The sequence below is a fragment of the Heteronotia binoei genome, chromosome 17 (genome assembly GCF_032191835.1).
Source record: "Heteronotia binoei isolate CCM8104 ecotype False Entrance Well chromosome 17, APGP_CSIRO_Hbin_v1, whole genome shotgun sequence".
In the NCBI taxonomy this organism is placed as follows: domain Eukaryota; kingdom Metazoa; phylum Chordata; class Lepidosauria; order Squamata; family Gekkonidae; genus Heteronotia; species Heteronotia binoei.
The window spans coordinates 16,554,249-16,581,294 of NC_083239.1; the positions used below are offsets into that span (position 1 = coordinate 16,554,249).

Here is a 27,046-nt window from a genome sequence, read left to right on the forward strand (position 1 = left end):
AGTGACAGTCCGAAAGTCACAAAATATTCTACAAGAAATGTTTTGTGCTTTGTGTATTCACAACTCCTTGGGCAAGCTAAATGTGAGATGTCACTGAAACTTGGGGAACCAGTAATCTGTTTCAGAATCTTTCTGGAACCTAGACCCGGGGCTGATTATTTTGTTGCACTTTTAGGCATGTAAGGGAACATGTGTTTGAGCCTCTCATTGTTTATTTCTTCCCTCATCTCTTTTACAGTGGAATTTGATAGCGCGCCTTGAAGATTAGGAACCTGTGGCTTAAACTTTACAGCCAAATTTTGCAGAATATTAGTATTACCTTGAAACATACCCTCTAGGGTTGCCAACTTGAGGTTAGCAACCAGTGGGGGACTTACCTGGGTTGGGGTTTTTTTGCTGGTGTTGCCTTGATGTCTCTTATAATGTGATATTGTGTCACTGGTGATAGCCTAGAAATCATCCCAAACCATAGAGTTTGGGGTGAATGTTAGAGCACTGCCCAATGCAATGAAATCATGTTTGGATTATGCCAGGAGTGATGCCAAGGCATTAGATCTTTTTCTCCCACCTCACAGGTAACCAGCACTGATCAGAGAAAGTGGAAAGCTAAAGCAGAAGACCTAGCTTACCTCATGCCCACATACTGATGTCAGAGGGTCTGGTCATACTTAAATTTAGATGAGGCAAATGTGCTCTCTATCCCTGGAGGTGGGAACTGGGGTGAAGAGTTCAAAACACTAGAGCCAGAAGTGCACCAGGAAAAAACTAAGGATCTGTTAACTGGGGGAAGGCAGATGACCCGGCTCCTAGCCAGGGCTTTTTTTGTAGCAGGAACTCCTTTGCATATTAAGCCACACACCCCTGATGTAGCCAATCCTCCTGGAGCTTACAGGGCTCTTAGTACTGGACCTACTGTAAGCTCCAGGAGAATTGGCTACATCAGGGGTGTGTGGCCTAATATGCAGAGGAGTCCCTGCTACAAAAAAAGCCCTGGCTAGTAAAGGTACAAGACAAGGGTGTACGCTCTCTCCACTGTTGTTTATAATGACTCTTGAAATTTTATTGATGCAGATTCAAGAAGAAAAAGATATACAAGGTTTACGAATAAAAGGATGTACTTACAAATACAGAGCGTTTGCTGATGATATAATGTTTATAAATGAAAACCCCATACAAGTTACACCTTTGCTGTTAATTAAAATACAAGAATATGGGGAGTTGGCGGGACTCTCTATAAATAGAGAAAAATCTAAAATTCTGTGTAAAAATATGCAAATGAATAGACAACAAGAATTACAGAGACTAACGGGTTGTGAAGTTACCTCTAAGGTAACATATCTAGGGGTGGAGATAACAATGAAAAATATTGATCTGTTTAAAAATAATTACGAGAGGTTATGTCATAAAATGGATGAAGATATGCTAAAATGGAATAAGCTTAATCTGTCATTGCTGGGCAGAATAGCTACAATTAAAATGAATATTCTACCAAGGATAATGTATTTGTTCCAAACTATTCCTATTGTGAAGGATGCCAAACAATTTGATAAATGGCATAGGAAAATTTCAGAATTTGTGTGGGCTGGGAAGAAGCCAAAGATTAAAATGAAAATTCTGTCAGATGCAAAAGAGAGAGGCGGATTTCAATTACCAGATTTAAAATTATATAATGAAGCAGTTTGCTTAGCGTGGATGAAAGAATGGATAACGCTGTTAAACAAAAAACTTCTAGTGTTGGAAGGTCACGGAAATAAATTTGGCTGGCACGCATATTTGTATTATGGAAAAAAGAGGATGGATGGTCTTTTCTCTCACTATTATATAAGAAGCAATTTATTAAATACATGGACAAAATACAAGAAATATGGAGATGAGAGAAGACCTTTATGGATAGTGCCAGCTGAAGTAATAAAGATTAACGGCTGAGATAGGTGAAGAAAAGTGGCTGTCATATAATCAATTGTTAAAAATACAAAGTGGAAAAATAGAACTGAAAACTGCTGAAGAATTGTCACAAATATGATTGGTTTCAAATGCAACAAATAAAGAGCTTGGTAGAGAATGACATTAAAACTGAAGGAATAAGGAAAGAGCAAACAGAAATGGAAAAAGTTCTGCTTGGAGACAATGATAAACTAATTTCAAAAGTATACAAATTACTTTTACAATGGTCTACAGAAGATGAAGTAGTGAAATCTCAAATGATTAAATGGGCAATTAATGTAAATAAAGAAATAAAGATGGAATCTTGGGAATATCTGTGGAAAAACTCTATAAAACTCGCAACATGTCAAAGTATTAAAGAAAATTGTTTTAAGATGATGTATAGATGGTATATAACTCCTAAAAATTGGCAAAGATGAATAATAAGATGCCAGACAGATGTTGGAAATGTAAAAAGCATGAAGGTTCTTTCTACCATATGTTGTGGATTTGTGAAAGAGCTAAAATGTTTTGGTAGATGATTCAGCAAGAGATTTCTAAGATCTTGGGATATGAGTTTAACAAAGTTGCAGAGACTTTTCTGTTAGGACTACAAATGGAAACATTTCCAAAAGAAGATAGAACTTTAATCTGGTACTTGCTCTCAGCTGCTAGGACATTGTATGCGCAGTTGTGGAAGCAAGAAAAAATGCCAGAAAAATGGGATTGGATTATAAAAGTTATGACATGGAGTGAAATGGACAAATTAACAAGAATATTAAGAGATTATGATTTGGAAATTTTTAAGATGGAGTGGAAGAAGTTCAGAAGATACGTAGAAAAAGAGTGGAAAATAAAAGGACATTGGACAATTTTTGATAATGATTAAGTTTTAAAAGAAGAATATAACTTTTGGTTTTCTTAATAGTTAAGGGTACCTTTAATATTTGGGTTTTTTTAAGTAAATAACACTGGCGGGGGTCAAATAACGGGGGAAGGGGTGGGGGAAAAGTAAGATATGGGGTAGATAAATTTTTCTTTTTAAGTTGTAAGATATTGGTATAGATTTGCTATCATATGTTACCAATGAAATTGTTTATACTCAGAAAAAAGCCCTGCTCCTAGCATTTATACAAAGTGCGGCCAATCTAGGAACTTCTAGGTAGTCCCCTGTGCAAGCACCAGTCATTTCCGACTCTGGGGTGATGTTGCATCACAATGTTTTCACGGCAGACTTTTTTACAGGGTGATTTGCCATTGCCTTCCCTGCTTCCCCCTCCCCCCCCAGCAAACTGGGCACTCATTTTACTGACCTCGGAAGGATGGAAGGCTGAGTCAACCTTGAGCCAGCTATCTGAACCTAGCTTCCGCCGGGATTGAACTCAGGTTGTGAGCAGAGTTTAGGACTGCAGTACTGCAGTTTTACCACAGAGCTTCTAACTGCTTGCCAATTCTGAGAGTGGATCTTGCATAGCCTCTACCCTTCCTAGCCTGTAGGGGGCTCTGAGGCCTGAACATTCGAAGTAATTCTCCTGCTAGGCAGAACAGTAGGCTTCACTCCAGGAGCATTCCTGGCTCAAGCCCTGGAGTCTGTGGAGCTTCCCCACACAGATCTTTGCATCTGGTCACTTCTGCAATGCAAGCCTCCGTGAATAATCCCTGCAATGAGACGCTGAGCTCTCAGGCCTGTGTTTATAGCACAATTATGCGCTTTTTAGCTTTGTTTGCAGTGCAGCGTAATAGAATTTCTTCTTGGACTTCTTCCCCTCCCATTTGATGATCGTTTATGACTGCGCATTATGTCATCAATCTCCCAGCCTCTGAGAGAAAACGCCATAATCATTACAACAGTGCGATGGGCTGGCGGCCCTGTTGAGGAGAAATTTATGTGGCCTTTTGCCTGGTAGCGTAAGCTTCCTTGAACTATGAGCTCAGCATTTCTGGAGTGCCTTATTAATGAGCTGCTGGCTGCCAGGGAAGAGGCCAGCCCTTGCCTTCTCCTGTGGCAAAGGTACACCGTCTAGGGCAGTCTTGGCATCATGGCACTGAGATGTCAAATGTGTAGAGTATTCTTTGATGATGTGACTAGCTGCACACTGCTTAGAGTATATGATTCCAACCCCCTTCAAAAAAGTATGCACAATCCCACAGTTTGGGAATAGCAAAATGTTCCCTCTTTTAGGGATATCTATACCACACACCAGGATTCTAGCTAGAGTTGCACACTTTGGATTTTGATTTGTGACTTTGTCTTTTATTGGTAGATATATGTTTATTTTTGTAACTGGTGTTTATTTTGGGGTGCATTGTCCCTATAATATATGCAGTGAGCGTTCCTGAGTAAATGGCTTCTTATATTTATGGTTGTGTGCTGCGCACTGTGTGCATGGTAAACCCAACTTTATTCACTTATTTGCATCATTTATTCCCTGCCTTTCTCCCCAGTGGGGAGTCAAAGCAGCTTACATCATTCTCCTCTCCTCCACTTTATCCTCACAACAACCACCCAGTGAGGTGGGTTAGGCTGAGAGAGTATGAGTGGCCCAAGGTCAGCCAGCAAGTTTCCATGGCAGAGGGGAGATTAAAATCTCCCAGAGCCAACTGCTACTCCACACTGTTGGTACTTGGTAATGAACATGCTTGGTACTAATAAGATTTACAGTGCAATCCTAAACAGATTCCTGTCTTTTAAGCCTGTTGATTTAGATGGATTTAGAAGGGTACATCTCTGCTTGGGATTGCAGTATTAAATCGGGGGAGGGTGAGAGTGTTGTGCGTAGGAGCACAAGAACAAGTGGATACAATTTGCCAGCTCTGTGATTCTTAATGCTGTTAGTCACAAGAATAGCCAAATTATGCCTTGAAAAATGACAGCACCATGTTGGCTGCACACCCTACTGGACTGGGGAATGTAGCTATTGGATGTACCCATAAGATTGGGGAAGCCCCAGGCAGTATTGATTCCCCTGGATTGACTAAGGCCAATTCCCACTTGCCTTGCCGCAGAGCTGCGACTTAGCTGTCTCCCAAGTTCTCTCTGCGCCTGCAGGATTCTCTGAAAACTGAATTTTGAAGCCGCAGAGAGAAGGCCCGGCCCTTCCCAGCCAAGCCGGCATCGCCGGCGTTCAGGCTGGGGGCCGTATTTGCCCCCCCGGAAGGAGGGAGTGACGGAATGCCTTACAAGGTACATCCGGGTCTGTTGCTGGGCGCGGCGTCAGGGCTATATGAGCCCCGGCCCCGCCCAGAACTTCTCAGTGCCTTCGGGCTCTCTGAGGGAGAGCCATGTGTGAACGAGCCCGGCGGGAGGAGGCCGGGTGTGTCGGGCTAGGGCCGTTCCGAGGCATTTATAGAGTGTTCGGCGGCTTGGCGGCGCTGGCGGCGGCTGAGGCGCGAGCGGCCGGTGCCAGTACTTGGGGGGAGCGGCGATTCTGCGTCCTTTCGGATCGGGTTTTTTCCTGTCAGCGCGCATGCAGCGACCATCCCTGTATGAGGGTTGAGTGGGCCCCGGGTGGGTGGTATCTCTCCCCCCCCCCCTCCAACAGGCCAGTACTGCCCATGTTACTCTCACAGAGAGCGGGCCGTGGAGTGCGGAGGTCTTTGGGCTTTGTCCAGCCGCTTCTTGCGCTGCGAGCCCCCCCCCTCCACATTAGGGCGGTAAAGGGAGGCAAGAAGCGCGCGGCGGCCGTGGCGCTCGGCTCGCGGCGCGCGCGGCGGCCTTTTCTACAGAATATTACCCTGTTGGGCGGGGAGACTGGATGGGCGCATTCGGTGGTCATTTGGAGAATGTAAATGTGGACCCTCGAGTCAGGCGGTTGAGCTTGCCGGTGGTGCAAGCGGCGGCCATTATTTCTGTGATAGGGCCTAAGCTTGTGGTGACTCTCGAGTGCGGCCTGCAGCGCATGTGGCCGCCATCTTAAATGGAATGCGGCGGCCATTTTAATGGATCTCAACGGTTCCCAGGTGGCATAGGGGACAGTAATTATATATTTTGAGGGAGGTATATTGCAGGCACATAGGGGTTTCACAGAAGGCTAGGCATTTTAGATTCATCACACAGCTGAGGCTGTTGAAGAATGGAGTTGGGTTTAGTTTTCGGCCTGAGCCCTATTGGGAGGTCCCCCCCCTCTTCATTTCATGCTGCCTTTTGGGTCCCGGCCTGGCTTCATCCACGCCCCCCCCTCCGTCCTTCACGGTGGGGGGCTGCGTGGCTCATATAACCGCACAGCTCTGTCTCTGTGGTGCGGCCGGGATTAAAGGCAATACCATGGCGTCTAAGAGGGGTCAGGGATTTTCTAGGGCATGCGGCCTGCCAGCTCGTCCCATAGGCGGGGGCAGCAGCCATGCCTTGCTGAAGACCCAGGTCGAGGGGAGCGGGCCCGGTTGGCCACCATGAGCAGCGTCAGGTGCGGTTGGCCATCTTGAGCAACAAAGGGTCGCCACGGGGGCTCCCTTATGGCTGGGATGTCCCATATGGAAATGGGGGATGGAAGAGTTGGAATGTCTCATATGGAAAGGGGGTTGGAAGAGCCATTTAGAGGGTTAAAGCTGCCGTACTGCAGTCCTAGGCTCTGCTCATGATCGGAGTTCGATCCCCGGGGTAAGCTGGGTGCTCGGGTAGCTGGTTTGAGGTTGACTCAGCCTTCGATATTGGAGTTGCTGGGGGTCTTACTTGATCTTTCTCTCCCCTTGTGGGGCTGGGTGGCTAATGGGTACATTGCCTTTTAGGCCCCCTCCCCCCCTTTTTACCTTTTTTCGGGTCAATTTGCCTTGACACGGGAAACTTGAGCCCGGCTAGCTAAGTGAGCACAGTCACTGCTTTGGGCCAGGCTGCGGGTCTGACGCATTCTTAGGGCACCCACGTAAGTTCAGCCCAGGTTTAACAGCCTGCTCACCCGGCCCGGGGGGCGGGCCGGCAGCTCGGTCATGCTGAAGAGCTGGGGCAGGGGGAGCGGGTTTGAAGGGCCATTATGGGCCTGTTAGAGGCTCTGGAATTAGGAAGGAGTTGTTAGGGGTGCTTCCACTTGAGAAGGGCGTCATTGCGTCTCTGGGCGCTCAGCGCGATCAACTTTGGAGTCGGAGGTGCTGGCCCGCTCGCCGGCTTTATACGGCGGCGCAACGGGGCCCGAACCTCTAGCGGAACCGGACCGGGTTGACGGCCCTGATGAGGGTCCGTCGGGCGAACAGGCGAGTGGCGGCGCATATGGGGCGGAGTGCAGCAGACCCCGGGCGGGGTTCGAACGCGCTTGGGTATTGGTGGTGAGCTTCGGTTGCAGCGGACACAAGGGTTGCCTTAGGGTTCTTTTCAAATGCCATCCCTCCCCTCGGCGGCGGGGGGTGGGGTTTGGGGCTCTGGGCGGTCCGTGGGGTGTCTGGGCTGCTTTGGGCCCGGGGGCATGCAAGGAGTGGCTCCCTATGGGTCCGCTTTGAGTAGTTCAGGCTTTGGGGCCGGGGGGTCAACAGGCTGCCCCGGCATTGGCGCCTGGTGCCCTCATGGTGTCTCTCCCCCCCCTGCTGGGCATTTTGCCCTGGGATGGGGTGGCAGTATGTGCGTAGGCGGTTGGCGTGGCCCGGTGTGCAGAACAGTGGCTCTAGGCGGTGCCTAGTGGGCATGGCAGAAAGCCCGGCAGTTTCGGGCACTAGTGTCCACTTTTTAGGCACGGGCGTCCACTTTACAGTGGGGTTCACAACTTCTCCGCAGGTTGTGGGTCGAAGCCGAGGCCCGGGGGTAGGCGCCCCGGCGGTGGCAGGGGTGGCACTCAGTACCCCCCCCTCCTGAAAAAGGGGGGCCCTCCCCTTCCAACTGAGCGTGCTCAATAGAGTATTGAGTAGGGGGCCTAGGAGAGGCTGATGGCCTGTAATTGTAGGTGTGGTTTTTCTTGGGGGTTTCAGAGTCCTTATCAGGGACCTAGCCCCCCCCCCTTTATTTTGGCGGTTAATCGTCGGTTAGTGTACGGTCTTGAGCATGTAGTGAGGGCCAAGATCGCCTAGGAGGGTCAGGGGGGCAGGGTTTTAGGACCCCCTTTGATTTCTGCCTATACCTGCATTGTGCGTAGTTACCTTGTGGGTGGTACCTATTAAGGCGTCAGGGGAATATCGCCTTATTTTTTCACTGGCCATACCCCAGCAGGAGGTTGGTAAATCATGAATTATGGTTTGGTACGGTACATTTCTTTTGACCAGCAGGTCGAAGTATTGCGGGGTAGTGGTTTTGGGGTAGTGATGGCAATGTGCGACATCTAGCCGGCATTTTGCCTCTTGCCAGTTCATTTCAGGAGTTTAGAGCTCCTGGTGGTTTTTGTTTTGAGAGCAAACTTTACATGGATCGTGGCATCTCGATTGGGTGCCCAGTCTCCTGTGCGACATACGGGTGCTTTAGCTCTTTGGTTGAGAGGGTGTTATAGGATTGGACCGGGCTTAATGACCCACCGCTTTGTGCGGCTACCTTTTGCCGGTCCAGCTGGTGCCTGGTGGCTCCCGGCTCTTACATGCCTTTCCGGAGTTGGCCATCAAGCTAGGGGTACCTCTGGCGTAGGCGAATATCGAGGGGCACAGTTCGGTGAGTGCATGTTTCGGCATGTAGCTCGATACCCATCAGCAGGCGTTTTGGCTGCCGGAGTATGAGGTTGCTGACCTTAAGAGCCGGTTTGCTGCCCAGAAGGGGCACTGCAAGGTGTCACTGCTCTAATTATTGTGGGTGGGCGGTCACCTTATCTTTGCATGCAAGAGGTGGCACCTGGCAGGGCCTATTTGAGGCGTCTTTGTGTGCTTGGGTCACCTGCGTGGGACAGCGGGTTCAGTTGGGACCCGACATTTGGAATTTTGCCCTCTGCTAGCGTCGTTTGGTGTTGGCGAGAGCAGCTCTCCAACTAGCTTTTGCTTGTCTGGGGCGATAACATGGTGGTAGTGCATGTTACCATCCTTTTTACCTGGAGTTAGGTTGGTGATAACATGGTTAGGTTATTCACACCTCATTACCTCCGGTGGCGTTATTTGGTCCCTGATCGGGCATGTACCCAAAGGTTGCTATGGGGTGACTGACGATCTATCTAGCCAATAGATGGGACATTTTCGGCAGATCACCCCGGAAACTGACTCGCAGACAGCGCACAAGCCCCTGGTCCTTTGGTACATTGGGAAGCGGAAGATGGTAGGGACATTCAGCGGGCTTTGCTACCCAGTAACAGACTGGCTTATGGTAGAGCGGTTTCCCTACTTGGTAATTCGGAGGGCCGCTGCGCTGCATGATTGGTGGACAATTTTGACGGCTTATAGGATGCAATTCTGTGTATGGCCGAAAGAGAGGTTTGGGTTGTGGGTTATGAGGGGCCAACTGGCGGTGTTGGCCTCTGTCTGTAAAGCCCATAGGTTTGCAGAGAATACCTACTAACAGTAGGGCATGCGACAACGTAGCTTCCCAACTCTGGGCAGTTGGGAGCACCTCGGGGCTGCATGTTAGTTCATGGGTTCCGCAATATGGGTTATGCTGTTCCCCGGTTGAGGCCACTCTGCTTCATATGGCCTCGTTGAAGGCCTTTTTTCGGCGCTATGCATTAGCGAGTTGGTGGTGCAGTCTAAGATCTCAACATTGGGTGGCCGGTGGAGGGCTGCTGCCTTGTGGACCAGGTGCGCCTGTTGGGGGCAAACTGGTTGCCCGGCGTTTCAACTTCTGCAGGCGTCATCGTCAGGGCGCAGCCGGCTTGTGCAGCCGTGGTCTCACAGGGGGTAATTTTGGGGGGCGATGGTTTTATCGTCTCTGGGTTTTTTCCCTGTTCTGACAATGTTCTGTTTTTTCAGGTGCTGTGGCTCGTAGTGAGAGGTATCGTGTTCTCATCCGTGCGCACAGCGGGATGCTCCAGGCGGCCCATTAAGCCCGGCGGTCTCCATCGGGCACCCAGCTGGGCCTCAGTGCTGGGGCAGCGGGCGAAAGGCTGGGTCGTCGGGGGTCGGTGTTGGCCTATGATTAGGCCATCGTGGTGCGGAGAGAGGAGGGCACCTCTTCCGCATATATTTTGGTCATTCACTTGGGCGGTTCAGGGGAGCACCTATGGCCTAGCACCAAGTGTGCAGGTGTTCTGTATGAACCGCAGATGGGCTATACGGCTCAGTGTGGGGACTGCAGACCACTGAACAGCCTCACCAGAGCGTATCTTTCCGTGGGGGATTGACGCTAGCTCAGGGGGTGAACGGCTCGGGGCCTGGCCGCTCAGCAACAACCCGAATCTGGCGGGCTTGTGCTGGGGGCAGGGTTGCTCGCCCTTTGGACAAGGCGGGGTTCGGTGGGCAACCCCAGGGGCTTGTCCTTCTTGGCTGGTCCTGGTGTGGTCAGCCAGATCGCCCATAAGAGTTGGAGGTGTCCCCATTTCACCCGCTAGGTTAGAGCGGGCTAGACTTAAGGCCTACTGGGCACTGTAACAACCATGGAAAATGGCTGGGGATTGTTCTCCCTCATCCGGCCATATGGGTCGAAGATGCCGTCCTGTAGCAGCCAGATGGGGTCTCATCACTCGGAGTTGGGTAACCGGGCCTTTTTAGAGGAGTTGCGGCAGGGTGGCGGTCGGCTCAGGGCCGTCCGGTGGGGCGCTAATGCCTAAGCAGAGGCTTGGCATTGGCGGTGGCTGGAGGATGTTTTGGCCACAGCGTTTTCAGGGGAGCACCTATGGCATAGCACCAGTGGTGCGGGTGGTCTGCAGGAACCGCAGATGGGCTACACGGCTCAGTGCGGGGAATGCAGATCACGGAAAGCCTCACCTGGGCGGATCTTTCCATGGGGGATTGATGCTTGCCCAGGTGGAGAATGGCTGGGGCCTGGCCGCTCAGCTACAACCCGAAATACGGCGGGCTTGTGCTGGGGGCAGGGTGGCTCGCCCTTTGGACAAGGCGGGGTCCGGGGGTTGACCCCAGGGCTTGTCCTGTTAACGCCCATCCCTGCCAGTTATAGGTTGATTAATTATTAATAAAGCGGCCCGGTTTTTATACCCAACACTTTGTGTCTGTCTCTTCATTCCGATTGGGGGGGCAAGGCCCGGCCCTTCCCAGCCAAGCCGGCGTTCAGGCTGGGGGCTGTATTTGCCCCCCCGGAAGGAGGGAGTGATGGAATGCCTTACAAGGTACATCCGGGTCTGTTGCTGGGCGCGGCGTCAGGGCTATATGAGCCCCGGCCCCGCCCAGAACTTCTCAGTGCCTTCGGGCTCTCTGCCCGCCCACCCTCCCTTGACAGTACAGGTTTATACTGGTCGCCTTGTTAGGGGCCAGGTAGGAATTTTTTCATCTTCACATAATTGGCTCTTGTGGAGTTGTTTTTCGCCTACCTTGTACTGCCTTTTAGCCTTAGGTGTTATCGGTGGGAATTTTTTATTCGGTCGCAGGCTGGAGGATGTTTTGGCCACAGCGTTTTCAGGGGAGCACCTATGGCATAGCACCAGTGGTGCGGGTGGTCTGCAGGAACCGCAGATGGGCTACACGGCTCAGTGCGGGGAATGCAGATCACGGAAAGCCTCACCTGGGCGGATCTTTCCATGGGGGATTGATGCTTGCCCAGGTGGAGAATGGCTGGGGCCTGGCCGCTCAGCTACAACCCGAAATATGGCGGGCTTGTGCTGGGGGCAGGGTGGCTCGCCCTTTGGACAAGGCGGGGTCCGGGGGTTGACCCCAGGGCTTGTCCTGTTAACGCCCATCCCTGCCAGTTATAGGTTGATTAATTATTAATAAAGCGGCCCGGTTTTTATACCCAACACTTTGTGTCTGTCTCTTCATTCCGATTGGGGGGGGCAATGTGGGAAAGAGACGAGGCAAGTCGCAGCTCTGTGGCAGCTTGTGCAAAATCGGGCAGAAGCACCGTGGGAAAAAGGAGCACAAGGCCACAGCAAGGCTAGTGGGAAATTGTCCCCCAGTGTCCAGAACTCATACTCCTGGCCCTACTTCCTGACTGCCTGGGCTGGGCAAAGGGATGGGGTGTGTGTGCTTACCTGGGTTGTGGGAGACTTTCCTGGCTGTATTAATTGCCTTGTATTAATTAGAGGGAGGGGATGTCAGTTGGGTTTTCCATAGTAAGAATAACTGTGTTCTGTAAAGTCACTGACAACTTGTGGAGACTCCAGGACAATGGGGTTTTCAAGGCAAGTGATGAGCAGAGGTGGTTTGCCGTTGCCTTCCTCAGCATAAGAACCATGGTCTTCCTTGGTGATATCCAGGGGCGTAGCTAGGACTTTGGGGGCCTGGGGCCCAAGATTTATGTGGGCCCCCCTATGTGTGTGGCGGAGGGGAGGGGCTTCCCTGCCTTAAGACGCCGAGCGGCCCGCGGCCCTCCCCACATCCCTCCGCCCCCGCAGCCTGCCTCGCGCAAACTTTCCACCCGAAGTTCCTCTTTCTGGCACGCCGCTGCGGCCCGGGCCAGGAGCGGCTGAGTCGTTGGCGCCTGGGAGTTGAGGGGGCCGGAGAGCTCCGGGGCACTGCTGCTGAGCGCGGGGATGCGGCCACTGGGCGCGCAACGCCGCCGCCGCCTCCTCCTCCTCCTGCTGCCCGCCGCCGCCTTCTGCTTCCTGCTGCTGCCCGCGGCACGTGGAGCAGCAGGAGAAGCCTCGAGCAGGCGAGGGTCGGATGCCGCTTCCCCTGCCCCGAGCTGGGACTGTGGCCGGAAGGTCTGCGCAACGCTCCGGAGCCCTGCCGGGGAGGGGAGGGACCCCCCTTGGCAATGCGGGGGCCCCCCAGACCTAGGGCGATCCTCCCCCCCGCCCCCCCTTCCTACACCACTGGTGATATCCCTTCCAAGTACTAACGATGATTGACCCCGCTTTGCTCCCAAGTTCTGATCAGAGTGGGCTAGGTTGGGCTATCAGACTGCTGGATTTTCACTGTGAGCAGCAAACTGTCTTCACCAGTCCTCCCCCCCCCCCTCCACTTTCTCTTCTTGACTGAACATCATTCTCATTGTGTGTGTGAGAGAGAGAAAAGCGAATCCACGTAGCAAATTATATTTTCACTCACTTTGATGAATGTTCCCAACCACGTTCTTGGCAGGATGTTTTGTTCTTCTTAGCTGGGCAGTAGCTAGGGAAGGTCAATGAGAAGGCAAACTTTCCTGACTCCTTAAAAGTTGGAAGGTTTCAGAGTATTTTCTTGACCAGCAGCAGAAATCTTGTCTTAGACCCAAGTATATTGTAGTGTAGATCAATACTGGCACCCAGTGTTTAGAGGAAATCATTTCAGATTTCAACTTCAGAGAGCATCACTCTCATTCTTTATTGTTTGTTTGTTTCCTGGGGTGGCACATCAGAGTCAAAGATGTTCTGGCCATGTTTGATAGGTAGACTCCAGGAACACAAACCTCGGTGTCGGTGACATCTATGGCTGTTCACATGCTCAACACTTACAGTTGGTGCTAATGCTAAATCATTGGAACCTGACTTTCGTTTTAGAATTTTCTGAAGTAGAAATTTGAGGGTCTTAATGAGGTTTCTGATCCAGCAGCATATCTAGGGAAGTTTGAGGGAAACTAAAGGAACATTGGCAAGGCTAGTTGAATGCCTTGAAGGGGACAGGACTGTAATCCTGCTTTTGGTACTGAATTCTGCCTAAATTTCAGCTGGATTCGATGGTTCCTTCTTGTTCAAAACCATTGGATCAATATTGGGAGAAGTGCAAGCAGCTTCACCATCTTAGGAAAGTGTCATGCAGTCCCACCTCCCCCTCCCCCCCAAAAAAATCATCCCTTGACTTTTGATACATTTCTCTATGGCTCAAGAGAGGCTGATATTTTAGAGTGTTTTCTCTGCCCTGGTTCTCAGACTGACCTGTGGTTTTTCAAAGTATCCACACCATGTTGTTCTCCAGCTGTCCTGTGGTTTCCTCTGGTTTACCCAGTGTTTCACAAACCTTCTTAGCTCCACTCTTTCCAAAAAGATTAGAGTCAAAGGAGGTTTGGACTCAGCGAGGACAGGACAGAGTGAATTTGTGAACTTCCCGACTCACATCAGGTGCCATTTCCTCTCCCTGTCTTCTTGCATCTACCACTACTACCCTGCCACCAGCAGGCTTGTTCTTGGCTTTTCAAAAGCAATGTAGTGATATGCTTACCAATTTTTTTTAAGCCAGCAAAAAGCATTTTGGCAGTGGTTGGTGGGGAGGTAGCAGACACATGAGGATCTATTTGTAGTGACAATGAAAATCCAGCACGGAATTACCCCCATGTGGGAGCAGCCAGAGTGGTACTTCTAAAGCCAAAAATAAAATAGCTTCTCAGCCACTCCAATATGAATCGGACCATTGCACTTTACCATAGTTTGTCTTAGTCACTGAGGTCTTTTCCACAGCAGGCTTTTGTATCAACTTGGCTTCTTTAACCACATCAGTCCCCCCACCCACCCACCATTACACCCAGGATCATTTGCTGGCTGTTGCTCTCTTGGGTTTTCATTGGGGTTTTTTCCTATGTTTTTTTTTTCAGACCATTTTTGTGGTGGTCTGGGGGATAAACATGGGTAAAAGAAAACAACAACAATAAAACAAGAGGAGGGCAAGGAACGATACTGTGTGTGAGGGAGGGGAAATGTAGAAAAGCCTGAAATGTGGCAGGGAGGATGTTGGGGATGTGTTCTAGATCTTCTCTCTGAATTTTCATTTTCTGTTTTATTTAAAGTAAGTTTATCACCTTTTATTTTTTTAAGATGGGAGGATGCGCCTTGGAAATCTTTCTACCTGGTTGGGGAAAGTAATGGACACCTGTCCCTTGTGATGGAGCTCTTATAGAGCACCTGACACTTCATCATGGCTTCTAATGATTTTTCAAAAAAATCCATTTCCCGCTTTTCTCCCTGATTAGGGATTCAAAGTGGCTTTTTGATTCGTTCCCTCCTCCTCCACTTAATTTTCACAACAGCAAATTTGTGATGGTGGGTTAGGTTGAGACATTGTGACGGGCCCAAGATCACCTGGCAGGATCCCACAGTTGAGTGAGGGATTTGAACCTGTTTGTCCCAGGTCCTCATTCAATTCTCTAACCGCCATGCCATGCCAGAAGATCTTGCAGTGACTTCCCAGGGGCATCAAGTTTCACATTCCTAGACAAGATGCCCCAGTATCATTTCTCTCATATCTCTTGTAAAGAATTCCACAGTCATTGCTGTGTTTATTCCTAGTAATCAGAGAACAGGTTTTAAGCAACAGAGGTATTGAAATGATAAAGCAAGTCCCCCTTCAGCAGATTTCCTTGAAATGCCAGTGTATAAGGGTGATTCACGCTTAAGTGTTTTTCTGAATGTGAGCCAAAGTGATGTGGATCTATACACTGGACAGATGGATCCGGGAACAACAACAACAAAAAATCCCTGAGGATCTGCAGTTGAGGGGAGAAATCTGCAATTACCATACACATTGTTGAGGTGGTGGTTCATTCTCTGTACTGAAAAGGCATTTCAGAGTCATTTTTGGGGATACCTACTAGTCAGAAATGAATTTTGGAAAATGCCTCTTTATTGGAGGCTGGGTTATTTTTATTAATTTTGCCATCAAATCACAGTCAACATATGGCAACCCCATAGGGTTATGAGGACAAAAGAAGTTCAGAGGTGGTTTGCTGTTGCCAGCTTTTAAGTAGCAATCCTTGATGGTCTCCCATCCAAGTACTACCCAGGTCCAACCCTGCTTAGCATCTTCAACTTGATGAGATCAGGTTAATCTGGACTGTCCAGGTCAGGCCAGCAGGGAGGCTGGGGAGCAAAGGTTTCTTTACCGAGAGCCAGCAGAGCATAGTGGACGGGTTGGACTCTAGGACTGGGAGTTGAGAGACCTAGGTTCAAATCCCTATTCTGCCAGGGAAGCTTGTTGGGTTATCTTGGGCCAATCACTGCCTCTGACCCTAATTTACCTGATGGGGCTGTTGTGAGGAGGGAAGAACCAGGTTAAATTTTCTGCTAAAAGAAGGGGAGATGCAATTTCAGCCATTTCTCCCTTCCTGCTCCAGATACCTCTTCCTGATTTGTCCCTTGTGCCATTCTTGAGGGTCCCCCTGTTCCTCCCGGAGCAGCTTTTCAGGGAGATCACTGGACTTTACTGGGAGGCAGGAAAGTTTCCACTAACTGCTCCATTAGTGGAAAATTTAGTCTGGATCTCACCCTGTGTATGTTGTCCTGAGCTGCTAAGAGGAAGGATGGGATACAAATGTACTAATTAATACAATTAATAGAATTCTTTGTCATATTTATTCCAGAAAATGGAAAATGCCAGAGATGACTAGTGCTATAAAGTAGAACATTGGAACAATTAATGTTCATAACAGAGAAGGGGTTGATGCACAATATCATTGTGTGTGTGTGGATGGATAGATAGATAGACAGACAGACAAACAGATAGAGATGTATACCATTACTGTGATGGCCAGGTGCTTTTCCCCCATCATACCTTTCAGTAACAATGACTGAGTATGGCGTGGGTTGCAAGTGGTAAGTAAGGCAATTTTAACAAATAACTGTGCTGCTATTACAGAGGGAGCCTAGGGAGGTCGAATAGGAATTTGAGGTAATTTCTACTACTTCCCCTCTCCGCTTTTCGTAGAGTGATTCGTGCCAACATCTTCTTTTCACAACACAAAAAAAAGTTTATTGTCTCTTCTTTAAAAGTGCTAAATGCTTAGTGGTTTGGTGGGTAGGACAAGGAATGTAACAGGTTTTTGGTTGTTTACAGCAAGGTACAGCAGAACTCTGCTCTAAAACAGTTGCAGTTTTACACACCCACAGTTTTACAGAATTGACAGAGTGTTTCTGTCAGAGAGTAAAAGAATGATTTCATTTGGAACTCCTCCCTAAGCCCAGGCATCTCAGCCTATTGAGATAGGGTTAGGTTATTTCTTAATGTATTTCCCTCACAAGTCCCTAACCTCCTCTTTCCCTAAAATAACACAGGATATCTGCTCTATTTCTGCTTCTTTATAGGCCCCTGAGTCCTGTGTACCTATACCAAAGATGTCTTTCTTTACCTTCATTGGGCAAAGCCTAACAACTTAACTAATCTCCTGATAGTTTTTCCCTGTTGCTTCCTCAAGTCCTGTATGAAGCAATGACAGACTTTCTTTCCACTTAACTCTGCTTCCTGCCCAGAGATCCTGCAGCCTCTCATTGGCTGATGCTGCTTACTATTGGCCTACTCCCTCCATAGTTATGGATTTGCTGGGATTCCTGAAGGGCAGAACTAGAGACTGTCCATCAGAATTCAAAACTCACAGTTTGATCTCCTATCAGCAGGCGATCCTCTTCAGCAGGGGATCACACTTATTCTAAGATTTTCCTTTTGGATATTATGTGGCTTTGAAGTTCCACGGTCTTTTATTTTTCAGTTGAGTAGCCATGTTGGTTTGCAGTAGAAGAGCAAGATTCAAATCTGGTAGTACCATAAAGACCAATATTATTTCCAGGGTATGAGAGTCAAAAGTAGCTGATGAAGGGAGCTTTAAGTCTTGAAATCTTTACACAATTAAAATCTTATTAGTCTTCTAAGATGCTGCTGGCATCTTGTTCAATCTTTATTTTTTTTTAACAATGTCTGTCTGTCTGTCTATCCGTCCATCCATCCATCCATCTATCTTCGTCTATCTATCATTGTCTATCTATCATCTATCTATCTGTCAAGCATGCAGATTCAATGACAAGTCAAAGTTGATACAAAGACTACGTTTATTGATAGACCGATACTTTCTGTGTAACAGGTTCTTGAGAGTAATGCTGCCAATACATTGATACAATACTTTTAAGGCTTACTTCAAAAGGATTCCAAGGGATGGGGGTGCGGGGTAGCACTCACACATAAACCATCATAAATGTCTATGTTCCCATAGTGTTATCAGGACTTCGTCCTTGCTTTCCCCAGATGTCTCGTACTCCCTTACAGGAATGTATGGGAAGGTGCTGATTACTTAGTTTCAGTTCTCACTACTTCTATTTCTAAGCCATAAAGCAAGACGGGGGAAGGGAAAGAATAACAAAGCTAACAAAGTTGGATCCTCCATGATACTTCACAGACCAGGTTTAGGCAGGACCATATAACAATCAATTATCAATGGAATTTCACCATGCTTGACACTATCATTTATTCATCTGTCATCCATCTCTCCGTCTGCCTGCCTGCCTGCCTGTCTGTCTGTCTCAGAGTTACTTCAGTCTAAGTCTGTTGAAATCAGTGGACAAACTTGGCTTAACTTTGCATAGGATTATACTGTTAAAGCCTGTTTGTTTTTTGTGGTGTTTTCCCTCTCCTTCTCCCTTTATTCCTTTAGTGGCAGTACCAAGATGTGGCTGGTATTGTGTACGTTCATGACTTGGTGAATGACATCACCAAGTGCATATCTGAATTTCCATTATCACTTTTGTTTCTTCCTGGAGGCTGGAAACCATATGTAGATTGCAGCACAATTTGCACAAGACCTTGAGTCCATGCAAGGTCTCACAGTGCCTCTTTGCTTTGCTAGTATCATGATTAAAATCAGGCCTAAGCTGGGTTTTCTGGGGCAGGAGCCAAGGAGATAGAAGTCACAGCAATTAGTAGTAGCATTAATATAATTGTGTGAGATTGTAAATTATCCAGAGGATGTTGGGTCCCCTTATTACCAGATGTTCAGGCTCTTCTCTTAAGAGATTTAATAAAGCATGAAGGACCTCTGGGAAGGGGGAAAAAAAACATTCTTGAGTCCTGCTAAGGAAACAGGGTGTTAATTTGTCTTCTGTTGCTTACTAGAGATGACAGACAAGAGTTTTACTGGATACCAACCAAACCCATAAGATTGGTGGGCAGAAATGCATATCTAGAAAAAATGTGGGTTTTTTTTTTATCTGGATATCAGGGAGCCAAAAAATATTGGTATTCCTGGTTATCCAGGTTCCAAATACCAATTTAGTATTTGGATCTAGGTTGTTTTTTTGGGGGGGAGGGGGAGATTCTGATATTATTTAGCTCCATTATTCCCTATAGGGAATATTTCTGGAAGACTAAAGGGTTTGGGTTTTGCCCTCTGAATAACTCCCTGGGTTTCAATGGGCCCCTGAACAAGGTGATCCCAATATCCTCCATTGTTTCCTATGGTGAGGGGGGGGGAGAATTCATGCTTTGTTCAGGGCAAAGAATAGCCAAAGACACAAGAAGAAGCAAAGTGAACCTAGCCAAAAGCTTCTCAAAACAGACAGAACCAGTGAGCCCAAGGAACCAATTCAGAACCCTAACAGAAGTGCTGGACAATGTGGCGAGCCTAATACAACAAATGTAAAACCCAGTGTCAAACCAGAGAATCACCCAAGACAAACAAAAACAGTAGGGGTGTGCATTTGGCTATATCTGAGCTGGAAAAAAACCCCTGGAAAATACCTTAGTGTTATTTTTTTGGTATTGATTTAACCAGATAATCATGTCAGATATTGTTCATCTATCCAAAATGACTAAGACATGAAAATTCTGAAAATATTTGGGATTTTCAGGACTGGTTGGTTAGACAAAGGACATTTAAAGGGATCATGATCCCTTTAGGGTATAATGGAATACACACAACACAAAATCAACTATAACTATAACGGTCCCTATAGGGTATAATAAAACAAAAAAAAGGGAGGGGGGGTCTGAATATTTCCCAAATCTGAATACCATACCAATATTGAAATTCAGGAATATAAGAAAATACCAAAAATTTCAGGTTCAATGTACCTGAAAAATACTTGATTTTTTTTTTTGCACAACCCTAAAAAATAGAAATGTGGTTGCAACCTCAACAAATGTAAAATGAGAGAAACTGAGCAAATGTACAACCCAAGAATCAAAGCAGTGTTGAGCAGAATCCACCGCAAACCAGACACAAACCAACTCACATAAAATAATACAAGATTTCAAGACCAACAAAACTAATTTCAAAGGACAGAATCAAAGCTAAGCTAACATTACAAGCCCATACAAAGCTACAGGAAGATACAGACACATAGACAAAATAAAGAACAAACAGTCCTAGGAGCCTTAATATGCTGGCTTTTGATAGCTTCCAGTTACTGCTGAATATTTCTGGGATATTTTGAGACCCATTTCCCAGTAACCTGAAAAATCCCAGTTACCACCCAGACATTTGAATATATCTGGATTTATATTTGGACCAGCTGTATCCAAATGCTCATTCCTGTTAGGGTGCAAAAGAAGTGAATAGATTTGCTTCTGAGGAACCACCACTTTTCGATTCCGTCTCCTGTGCCAACAGATTTCAGAATCAGGGAATTGAAAAAGTGAATTTGCGCGTGAAAAAAAAATCCTCTTAAAGCTACATCTGCAAATAAGATGGATGATGGAACATCTAAGTCTATTACTGTTGCGGATGGGAAGGAAGTATCTCTCTGGCTGTTTTTTTAGTGAACAAAGAAATAAGTGAAGAGGGAGAAAATAGTTTCCATTTAGCTTTATCTTTCTTGGCCATACTACGAATGAATCATGACATAAAAAGGGGATAAAATGAAATAAAAGAGAGAGAGAGATACCATTTATTTCCTCTTCTTTAGAGCTCACTGGACACTTATTCTGAAGGTTAAAAAACTTTGCTTCTGAACTGAAACACATCATGTGAAAAGCTAGATAAAAGGCCCCCAAACAGTCGTGCCTTACTTAGAAAAGAATTATAGCCTAAGATGGGAGGAAAAGAATTTATTTCCCCATCTGCCTACAAAAGCTAGTAAGAGTTAAGTGTTTTTAAAGGTGGTAAATTTTCAAAGAAAGGCCATAGTTTAATGGTAGCATCACTTACTTGTGCTTTGCTTGCACAAGGTCCTAAGTTCTGTGTTTGATCCCTCTAGTTGAATACTCACACAGTCACTTTGCATGCTGGAAAAAGCTAGTGAATACACACATGCAAGTGACCATGTTTAGAAAGGAAGAATCTGCCCCACATTAAGGTGCATGTTTTCAGTTTGCCTCACCATAGAGTGACCACATATCTTCTTTTCCAGAATCTGTCCTCTTTTTTGGAGGCCTCTCTTCTGAAAGATCTGGATTGTGTCCTAATTGCTTGCTGTTGGAAGGTGGACTGCCCAAATTAGACCAGGCTCTTTTGGGATGACTCAAAGATGAGGAACCCTAAGGCTTCTGAGAAGTTCCCCATCTACAGTTAGCACCTGGACAGTAGATAGAACTGGCATTGAATTGAATTATTTTTTAAATGAAAATTGATGTATAAATTGGCATCTTTGATGAATATTGTGGTGAAGTGTTATCAAGTCCCTGCTGACTCATGCCCCCATAGGGTTTTGAAGGCAAGAGACATTTAGAGGTAGTTTGCTGTTGCCTACTTCTGTGTCTAAGAGCCCCGTGGCGCAGAGTGGTAAAGCTGCAGTACTGCAGTTGGAGCCCTGCACACGACCTGAGTTTGATCCCAGCGAAAGCTGGTTCAGGTAGCCAGCTCAAGGTTGACTCAACCTTCCATCCTTACGAGGTTGGTCAAATGAGTACCCAGCTTGCTGGGGGGGGGGGGGGAATGCAGATGACTGGGGAAGGCAATAGCAAACCACCCCGTAAAAAGTCTGCTGTGAAAATGTTGTGAAAGCTACGTCATCCCAGAGTTGAAAACGATTGGTGCTTACACAGGGGACTACCTTTACCCTTTTTTTTTTAACTTCTACGTCACAATCCTGGACTCCCTTGGTTGTCTCTCTTCCAAGTACTAACCAGGGCTGACTTTGCTTAGCTTCTGAAATCTGATGAGATTGGACTAGCCTGGCTATCCAGGTCAGGGTGTGAATGTAAATTTGCACATGCAAATTCTACTCTCTTTCCTCCTTTTTTCTGTTGAGGGCTGTTTTCTCTCCCCCCCCCACCCAGTTATCTGTTATATACCTCCTACCCCACCACAGCTATATCTTAATAATTTTATTTCCTGCCCCTGTGTAATAACTGTCTTAGTTTTCAGCAGATGGGAAAGTAAGCAAAGTAATCACACAAGCACTGACCACATTCTTGCATGAGGTCTCACTGTCCCAGAGCTAGCAGCAGAGACTACTGAACATACAGAGGGAAGAGTAGTGTTTGGGCCACTGTCCATTTCCTTCTGAATAGTGAGCAGCATGTTCTGGAGCCCTGGTTTGTTTGTTTTGTGTCCCCCCCCCCCCCCCAGCATCTCTCTGGGAAATAGTAGTGCTTATTGAATGAGTAAACTGGGAGCCGGGATGTTTGTAACAGCAAAGCTGCATTCTTCATTTGCTTTTCCAGTGTTTGTCTTTCTAGATCTCATGGTGTATGTCATAATAGGAGCTCAGAGAGTGACACATCATTTCAAAAAACTTTGGGAAGTTGAGTGGGATTTTTGGTGCAGGGTGTAATTTTGAGGGATTTTTTTATTGCTGTTTCCTGTGTGATACAGCTCTTAGGCATGTAGTGCATAATGAGTCAATCCCAAACATGACCTTGTTCTCTTTCATGGTGGTGAGATTTTGGAGGACCATGTTTTGAGCAGATACTAGAATAGATACCATTAGCAATATCTGGTTTTACCACTTTTGTTTTTCTGGTTTTATCACCTGGGGACTTTGGGGGTGGAGACAGGAAACTTTGGGGAAGGTGTCTAGCAAGGATGTGACATCACTTTATGATGTCATGTCTTGTGTTGTCACTTCCAGGTCAAAGATAAGGTGATGGCACCTCCCAAACTCCATTCTTCCAATGATGTCACATCCTGCACCAAACCCCCACCGCTTCTTGCGATGTCACTTTCAGGTCAGTCTCCCAGACCTGCCTCTTCCTCCAAAGTCACCTTGCAACTCTCAAGCATCTGACATTTAGTTTATGTGGCTCTTACATGAAGCAAGTTTGGCCTCCCCTGTCCTAGAGGCAGAAGTTCATCTTGCTTTTGTTGGGTTCTTGTAATCTTCCAAGCCCATTTTAGAGTCTGGGAAAGGCTTCTTCTGCCTAGGACAGTGGCTGCCCCTACAAATAATGCTGTTCCTGTGGTCTGTTTTTCTCTTTAAGTCTAAAGTAATTTCACTTAGTGCATTTAAAGATGAAATGTAGTAGAAAATAATTTTTGCATATATACTAAATTTTCACCAAACAGGGTTTTCTGTGTCTGCTCATAGACCCCACATGTAGACAAGAGGAAATGGGGAGAGAAAGAGGGACAAATGACCTTCTCTGTGCAGAAGGAGGAAGATGAGGTGTCAACACAGAGAGCAGTTTTAAGCCAATGTCACTTTTTCAGTAGCTGTACATTGCAGCAGTTATTTTATTTTCTTGTTTTCCTTATACAGTTGCATTTAGTGTTACTTGTCCTGAGGCCATGGGGGAAGACAGGTTCAGTATTGAAATAAATAATGTGCATCTGAGGAAGCTTCTCCTCCCAGCACTGTTCACCTGGCCTCGGCGTAGGTAGTGCAAAAACTTCATTTCCTAAAGGCTGAAGATGGCTCTCTTCTTGATAAGGCTTCAAGGTTAGAGCCACAATAGTATTAACATAAAGCTGTCATGGACTGCCACAGATAATTCAGGCAATAAAATTGTTTCTTTTAGCCATGTAAATAGGGCAATAGGCTAGGCTGAAGTGGCATTCAGCTGCTTATTTGATATGCAAGCTGTGTGGGGGGAAATGTGTTGGTGGGGGTGGGCTGGGAGAATAGGGCCATAGATTGATCTGAAGGAGAACTGGGGAAGACATTTAATCAGACTGGCCAGTAAGCAAAAGATGGCTTTCTCCAGCTGAAAATTGCCTGAAATCATGCCTGTTTGAGCAATATTTGACTGCATGAGAAATAGTAGGAAGAGGCATCTCTTCTTCTGTTCTGCAGAAGGGGGCAGCCTGTGAGCATGTGTGATGCAATGCAAACTAACAGGAATATTCACCCTCAGGCAGGTTCATAACCAATAATGTTATGACAAGGTGGAATAAGAGTACCTGGGGGTGGGGGTGGTAGGGAGTTGTCTGGTTCCCAGTTTGTAAGACACTGAGATTCCTGGAGTGAGGATTGGTGACATCATAGGGTGGAACCCACTGATCACATTGACTGGCAGTCTTAATGGTAGTATGATCACAATGCGTATGAGGGATCACTGGGTGGTAGCTGTTGGAGTGTATCTTCACAATCACTTTTGAAGTGATGGGCTATTCACGGTGCTTAAAATTAATTAAGTGCTAAACATAAGATTGAGATTTATAAAATTATGCATGGAGAGAATGAGGTGGATAGAGGGAGTTTTTCCTCCATCTCCCCACAATATTACAGTCTGGGAAAGAGGTGGACCCGGTGAAGTTGTTGGGTGGTAGTTTACAGAAAAGACAAAAAGAAGTACTTCTTAACAAATAATTAAACTGTGGAATTCACTACCAGTGAAGACAATAATGACCAGTGTTCCTTCTAAGCTGAGTTAGTGTGAGCTAGCTCACAGTTTTTTAGACTCTGTTTCACACATTTTTGTCTCAGCTCAGGAAGGATGGCCCCATAGCACACTAATTTATTCAGTAGCCAAATCGCTCACTCAGAACTTTAATGCTGGTAGCTCACAAAGTAGAAATTTTGCTCATAAGACTCCACAGCTTAGAGGGAGCATTGATGATGACCACAAGGATGAATTACTTTAAGATTAGATGGATTCATGGAAGGGCAGCTCGTCATCAGTAACCTCCATATTTAGAGGAGAAACCTCTGAATGGCAGCGCTAGGAGGCAGCATCAGTGAAGGGCCTTGGGTCCTATGATCAGTTTGTTTGGCTCTCTGGGGCAACTGTTTGGCCACTGTGTGAAACAAGATGCTGGATTAGATGGACCGCTGGTTGCTCTATCAGTGCTCTTGTTATGTTCATAGAATATAATTGAACTGTTAGAGGCAGGGACATGGTGTGGGGGGGGTGCTATCATGGAGTGTGATGGCATTACTTCTGAGGAAAACATGGAAGAAATGGCGGTAGTTCTAGGAGTCACTGGAAACCATAGCTTAACGACATTCCAGGTTTTTCAAGGAAGTGATATCATCATGCTCATGACACTGGTGGGCTTGGTTGGCCTGGACAAGAGTGGGGGCACTGCCAGAAGGCATCTTGGAACAGTAGAGTTCTAAATAAGCTTGATAAACTGAAAGGTTACTTATGAAATTTTAAGTTGAACTGGATTTAAAGTCCCAGGTGTCCAAATGTCCATGCAGGGTAGCCTACTACCTTATTTGTCCTTTGCTTAACCCAGACTTGTAAGCAATAGAGCAATTAACAGGCAGCTTTTATTACCTCCTATTGGTTTCCCATGAAAATGCTATCCAGACCAAATGCTCTTTCAATTTGTTAATTTCACTATTTTGCCATTGAATTCTAACTTTGTACAACTTTGCATTCTTAAACACTGCCCACCAGCTATGTGTAGCTCTGCTCACTGTACCTCATTTCATTGTCTGAAGAAGTCTGCATGCACACGAAAGCTTACATTCTGAATAAAACTTTTTTGGTGTTAAAGGTGCGACTGGACTCCTGCTTTGTTCTGTTGCTTCAGAGCAACGTGGCTGCCCACCTGGATCTACCTTTTTTTCTGTTCACAACTCTGCCCAATATAGTTTTATCTGACTAAATACTTGTTTTGCATTTGCCACAGAGATGAGAACCCTCTGGTTAAAGGAATGGGGAGTAATGTGATATGTCAGAAATAATCCTGAATTCCTGCCCAAATAGAGCTCAGGATTCACTGGGGTTGGGGAAGGAGGCAAGCTGGGATATCAGCATGGATCTAGATAATATAATTCAGCTATTTTTTATTCAACCTGTTATTTTTAAAGCTATGTTTATCAGTTGTAACTAATGATATGTAATCAATTTGTAAAATGGATTTGATTATAAGACCCTGTTAGCTCTTTAATTAAACATAGGTAAAAGGTATATTTCTTTGAGAGCTTTATTTTGTGTTTTGCTGGTGATTTCTTAATTTTTAAAATTTGTCCTATGAAGTCAGAGAGAGTACCATTAAAACACCTAAAATGTTTTTTTAAACATGCTATTGGGCTTGTGAAGGCTGTAGTGTTTCATACCACCAGGTTTTCAGGATAAAGTGATTTGCTTCTAATCCTTCTACAAGCTCCTCAGTGATTCTGTTGTTAAGACATGATGTGCAACATAAAGACTGAAATAGGGCTAGGAACTGTTGGGAAAGCCAGGGCGGGTGGCAGGGAGCAGTGGCTATTAATCAGTGTTTTAACGCTTGAAACGAGAGATTTTTAGAATTAAACGTGTCTGCAAATTATTCCCTCCAACTTAGAAATTCATTGCCTAACTCCTGGTAGATAGATATAAGTGGTTTGTAGTCCTATTGCGCTTTTAATTGGAGTTCTCTGCTGTCAGATAATTTCATAATCTGTAATCTATTTTGAGTTTTAGCAAGAAAGGCAACTGACTGTTAATGAAGTAAATAATAATGCCAGAAGAACATTCTGTGCATGCTTAGAGTATTCTTCAGGAAGTACTCTGGGCATGTACAGAGTGTTTTCAGCCTTAGCATTCAGACTGGGGATTATTCTTGACTCAGATTTATTTGCATCCTCCTGTCCATTTTTTTTTTAAAAGAGAGGCGGTAGGCCTTAAGGACCCCTTAGCCTAAGGTTGCTAAGTCAGACTCAAGAAGCAGCTGGGGACTTTGCGGGCTGGAGCCAGGAGCAAGGTTGTGACAAGCACAATTGAATTCCAAAGGGAGTTCTGGCCATCACATTTAAAGGGAAGGCACACCTTTTAAATGCCTTCCCTCCATTTGGAAAGAATGAAGGATAGGGGCACCTTCTTTTGGGGCTCATAGAACTGAACACTTACTAACATCCTTTTTGAATCTTGGGGGATGTTTTGAGGAGAGGCAGCAGATGGTATGTTGAAAATTTGATGCCTCTACCTCAAAAAACAGACACCCCCTTCCCCAAGCCCCTGATACCCATGAATTGATTCTATAGTATACCCTATGGGAACCAGTCACCATAGGGAATAATGGAGTGCCCAGCAGACATTTCTGTTTCTGATGACCCTGAAGTAGGGGAGGGCCTCCAAATCAAGTGATTCCCTGCACCCAACTGAGGATTGGCAACCCTACCTTAACCTCTCTGATATAGGCTTCCCAACCCTCCCACCCTGGCGGGGGACCCCTGGATTTGCAGCCTTTTCCCCCGCTCTCCAAAAA

At 46.4% G+C, this 27,046-nt stretch overlaps 1 protein-coding gene across 2 annotated transcripts in view; it reads left to right on the forward strand.

The window, feature by feature from the left end:
* Positions 1-27,046, forward strand: part of CSMD2 (CUB and Sushi multiple domains 2) — an 831,733-nt gene that overhangs the window by 227,230 nt on the left and 577,457 nt on the right. The window lies entirely within an intron of this gene.